The sequence below is a fragment of the Fundulus heteroclitus genome, chromosome 10 (genome assembly GCF_011125445.2).
Source record: "Fundulus heteroclitus isolate FHET01 chromosome 10, MU-UCD_Fhet_4.1, whole genome shotgun sequence".
Taxonomy (NCBI): domain Eukaryota; kingdom Metazoa; phylum Chordata; class Actinopteri; order Cyprinodontiformes; family Fundulidae; genus Fundulus; species Fundulus heteroclitus.
The window spans coordinates 5,362,126-5,368,008 of record NC_046370.1 but is presented as its reverse complement, the minus strand read 5'-3'; positions in this window follow the sequence as shown (position 1 = coordinate 5,368,008).

Sequence of the window (5,883 nt, the reverse complement as noted above, 5' to 3'; positions counted from 1 at the left end):
GCATTAGATGCTCATTAGATGCTGTTGCTTGGACGACCTACCGTCACAAACGTAAATGTGTCGTCTGTCATTGGGTCTCACAGGGTAATGATCCAAAATGCAGTCAAATCCACCCAAAAATAGCTCACCAGACACAAAACCGACCATCTTCAATGGTCATCTCATTCCCCCGACCTAAATGCCGTTAGCCAAAGAGGTGAGATGAAAAAGGAGCATCTATTAGGACGATCTGGAGAGATTGCATAAAGAAGACTAATTAAATGGTGCGCTCCTTTTGCCTCGGAGTTCGAAACTCATGAGTCCCAGATGACGCCATCTCCGCCTTTTTGCGTTCCAGTTTCCCTCCGTCTGACAGCAGGAAATAAAAACATGGACGCTCACACTGTTGGTAAAACAATAGCAATGACAATAACGCTGTTCTAGGCTGTATTTTATGCAAATAAACAGCTGAAACATCCCTCCTGATGAACACTGAAAGGTAGCACCTGTAAGAATGACTAAATGTTACATAAATAATAGAGAGCTGCCACAAACGGTCAAAGTAGGAGGTTTTACTCAATGTTGCTGCGAGTTGCAGCCATCATGAATGCTGAAGTCAGTTACCATCCTGTTGCATCGACTTTCAAACTCGTAATACCGACTTTAGGAGCCGTTGCAGTAAAATGTTCTGACCCAGGTGTCGTTAATCCCATCAAAGGACAAATGGAACGCACTAAAAAGATCCGTCTCTCTTCATTCTCCATTCATTAAGGGTCATAGGAGAAGAGTAAGCCCTGTCCTATCAGCAAAAGCAGGCTGTATGAAGCCATACAAGCATTAAAAACTTTTTTAAAACTTTCTTATTACTCAAATCAAAAGTGTAAATGTTTTCCACATTCAGATGATCGCTGCAGCATTCAACCAGGAGTGGCAGAAGATGCAGCGGGCGCCGCATACCTCCAGGCAAACCGTTTAATCAGTGGGAAACAGCAACTATAGGTCAGCAAATAGGTTTGTGCCATTTTTTTTTATTGGCACGGACACTCAATTTCAGATGGATCCATAAGGTCCGGCCTTTGTGTGAGGCCTTATTTCATTCAACAGCTAAATGACATGAGAAATTTCCCAGAGGACGTTAAATTACAGCTTTTACCCTCTGGTAAAAACTAGGGATGTACGTCTCCATGCTTTAAAAACCATCTGGCAACAGGTAGCTAAGATTTATCCAATCGCCACCCGGCCTCCTCCTTCTCTTGGTTAAATCCAGCATATTATTTGCTGCCAGACACCTCCTACAAAACACAATCTGCACCCCCACCCCCAGCACCCACATCCTCATTACGGAAAGGATTGCATCTGAAATGCGACGTGCCACGAAGAGTTAAGTAACCGAACCGTCAGGAAACTGATTTAGAGAAACGACACAATAAGTTGTTATGCAAATGTAATTTTCTGCAGGGGGGGGCGGGGGGGGGGGTTCGGTTGGAGCAGAGGGTGCTACAATTTGTCCAAACAATAAATGTCAGCACCTGGAGATAATTACTGCTGATTACTAATCATCCCAACCTTATCAGGCTCCAACAGGGATGCTGAATGAAAGAGACAAGAGCATAAAGTGGGACGTGTTGCATTAGCTAAAAACAAATGCAAGTTTCACCATGAAAAGTTGCATTTTCCACGATTTTTCCAACCGTATGCGAGAAAAGCCATCTTTCTGAGGGAAAATATTGACTCGTCTCAGCTGCTGTAGTCTCATAAACTGAAATGCCCCTGTGATTGTCCGCCTTGCTTCGCACTGAGAGTGTCAAAGTGTGGTGCCAAAAACCAGGTGCCGCACTTCACGGGTCCATCTGCTCGGGCTCCCGGGTGGAGCCGGCCCTCTGTGGCCTCCATCTGCCTCGGTTTGGCTCGCGTCGGCTCGCTGTGGAGCCCGGGTGAGCGTGGTTGGTCGTGGACGCCGTTTGTGTTGCATGATGTAAACTGAGTGACCTGGCAGCGTGCGAACTGAGACGCAGAGCGGTGCACTGCAAAAAGGTAAGTGAAATTTTCTTGAAATCAGTGTGTTTTTCCTTCATTTGAGGAGCTAAGTGAGACTATTTGCCAGTGGAATAAGATTTTACCACTTAAAATAGGAACAATTAATCTCCATCTCATTTCAAGTGCAGAATATCTAATTATCTCATTTTAGGGGTAAAAATACTCATTCCATTGGCAAATAGTCTTATTTAGCTCCTCAAATAAAGGAAAATACACTAATTTCTAAAAAAATTTTAACTTACTTTTAGTTCCCCTTTTGCAGTGTGCGCATTCATCCTCACACAAATGCCTAGTTTGCCTGATTCCCGCTATGAGCAACACACGTGTATTTTTCATGAGATGTGGACATGAGCTTCCTCTAAGATTGATCAAATTAATAGCTTCAAACTCAATAATTTCTCATAAATACGGCCAAAAAACTGGTCTCTGAACTGATGAGCTCGCCAGTGCGATAAATCTGGGTGCACCGCACGTTTGACCGCCCCCAACCCTCTTGTTTTTCCTAAAATCAAAAGTAAATGAAACAAAAACTTTGAAGCCACTTTTATATTTTGTATTTGAAACCTTTTGAACATGCTGACTTCCTTCCAAGTTCTACACGTGGTGAGTTTTGCCTTTGTAACACTGGACTTTAATTCAAATATACCGAAAATCAGTCGTCTCATGGCCTAAGTTGGGTGTCTTCACTAACTTTTTTTCTATTTTGTGCTCATAATGAATGAGTATAACAAGTATCACCACTGAGTATACAACTGAAACCAGATATTTACATACAATGCAAAAAAACAAAACAAAACACATAAACCTTTATTTTCTTCAAATTCAGACCTTTAGTCACTATAAAATGACGATGCCTTTAAGCAATTTGGAGAAAGCCTGATTATCAGAGACCATAAAAAAAAAACTTCATTTCTGGAGACAGGTCAGGAAAAAAGGAGAAGCCTGCAAGCCTGAGAACAGCATCCCTGCTGTGAAGCACGGGGTGGCAGCATCATGCTGTGGGGACGTTTTGCTGCTGGAAAGGCTGGTGCAGTGTACAAATTAGATGTCATAACTAATAAGCAGGGCCTTCCCATGGAAAATGAGCTAAAGCATGTCAACAAATTAGCGATAAAGTGGCGAAACAAAGTCAGTGTAAGCCCTAACCTCAGAAACCCACTCATTCACACCAGGAACTGGTTGTAATTTATTTTTTTTTTTTTTCACTCTTTCTCTATGTTTTTTACAGCACTAGTGGGCTCATTATTCTTACAGTAGACTGACAGGAAAGGGGGGACTGAGAGATGGGGAACACATGTGGAAAAGGACCAAGGCCTCCGTATATGTACATGGATCGTGCGCGCTACCCCAGCGCCATTGGAGCACGGCCTAATTGGTCGTAGTTTCAACAAACTATTGTAAAAAGATTATTTTAAAAAAATGTCCAATGTGTTTCTAGGTTATTCCAGCTTTAAAGGCAGCTCTAACCAAATCCTAACCTTTGAGGAAGCTTAGACACACGCTCACAAATCAGCCGTTCCCTCTGACATGACGTCTGATGAGGATTTATACTGCACACCTGATGTTTCAGAGGATCTGACCAGACACGTGACTCTTCCTGGGCACATCCCTGCTCTGAAACTCACCTTCCCTCCACCCAGACACAGCGATCCGGGCCTCGTTATTACCTTCTCGTCGTCGGAGTCAGCGAGCACCCCTTCACAGAAACGCTGAGGCTCAGCAGATGGATTTAAACGCACGTCGAGCGACTTCCCACAGTGTTCAAAGCCCCCCTCCCCGATTGAGCCAGCCAGCTTTAAGGGTTTTACACTTTAAAGGTGACAGATTCACAGCGGTGGCACAAGAGCAAAGGTGATGCAATAATCCCAGGTGGAAAATGAAGGAGGAAAGGGTCACTGTTTTCCTCTCCCGGACACAGCTAGAGCGCAAAGCTGCAAAAATATTCCCTCTCTGTGGGGGTGTGGACTTCCTTTTGAAGGGGCCGACCATTTTCAGGTAAGCATCTGATGAGGAGCGGCATGCAAAACAATATCAAGTTTGATCAGGTTAGCAGTGCGCTTTTTCTGCCCCTCCAGGGTGTTTGAATAACCACCACATTATTCTTCTGTCAAATAAAGATCTGCAGCTTGTACTTCCTACCCATGTGCTATTGCAATATTGCCACCTTAGCATTTTTTAGACCTGCTGATGCTAAAAACACTGGCAGCGTGACATATTACGGGAGAAGCTTTTATCACCATCGCTATTAATCACCAGCATTAAGGCATTATCGGAAACTGCTGACCACATTTTGCTACAGTGGCTACCCCAAAAAACGATTGCAATACACACACAAAAGTTTTTTTGTTTTTTTTAAAATCTTTTTTTAAGTCAAGCATGGCGACGGTGGCATCATGCTAAGGGCTTCTTGTGCAACGGACAAAGGGGATTGAGTATGACGATGCAAATTCTTCCACTTATCAAACAGTTGAGTGCTGACCTCAACTCTATTCAGTAATTTCCCTCTGGGATTATTAATATATAATATATATGATTCTGATATTAAAAATATGTGAATTATGTAAAAAAAAAAAAAAAAAACAGATCTTTGAAAGGAAACCAAGCAAGATGAATCACACTCAACATCAGAGGGTCCGAATCTTCCCAGAATCTTTTATCCGAAACGATTATCCCAAATATTAGCGGGGAGTGATGGATCTTTGTGTGGATGAGAGACAATTAACAATAATTTCAAACGTATCCACAGAGGTCTTTTATTGCAAAAAGTTTATTATTATTCCACCCGGAGAAAGGATCAACATTTGTCGCTTTATGCATGCTCAGTACAAGGGATTGCTGCAAAGCCATCAACAATGTCCTGCAAAGTTACTTTATATCCTGCAAAGTTACTTTATTTATCCTGCAAAGGTACCTTATATCCTGCAGTTACTTTAAAATCCTGCAAGGTTACTTTATTCTGAAATCCACTGCAATTCACTGAAATTCTCAAGCGGTATGCAAACGAAATTTCGTTCTGTACGCACTCGTGCATACAAAATGACAATAAAGTTTGTCTAAGTCTAATGCAGATGATCACTGTGGCTCTACGCTCTTTCAGGGGAGTGAATGCTGCTGTCAACACTTGATGCACCTGCTGTGTTTTCCTTAGATAGAAAACCCTTTATCCAATTTGTATAATCTGATTGAGCATGAATTGGTGCTATATAAATAAATTGAACTGAATTGAATTAATAAATTATTACCTAAGCACAAAAAAGTTAGGTGACCTTGATGGCTTCATCCAAACATTGTAGAAAACTTGCTCTGAAACCCAAATATTTCTCAGTGTCTTGGGTTGTTTCACCTCTCCTGAGCACCAAAGCCAAAACTCCACCCTCACAACAATGAACCTGGACCGGTGCATGCTTTAACAACTCCCTCGCTGCCAGCGTGGCCCCCCGGCCTCGACAGAACAAGACGGGAGACATTTTCCAGACGCGCACAGCGACTTGCCTTGGTCTTGTTCTTTAAAATTGTCCTGCAAAAAGCGTCACAATCAGAGGGCAGCTTCTTTTGATCCATTACGGATCCGAATGAACCGAACCAACAGCTTAGTTTGTGGACTGTCACAGCATTCACTGTGAACGCTCCATCCGGAGGCCTCGAGGCTCTGGGTGAGTCCTTTAAAGGTGGACCGGACGAGGCCGTTATCCTCCAAGAGCTGCTATCCTGCTCCCAGCTTTGACCCAAGGACAGGGTCGATGCTTTATAATTCAAGGGCGGGTCATCTAAACTGATAGGGGGGGGGCCTCATCCGGGATAAAAATAGCACCGCCGGTACCCACTGCCATGAATTGGCGGTTTGAACCCATTGCCCGCTGCCGGCTG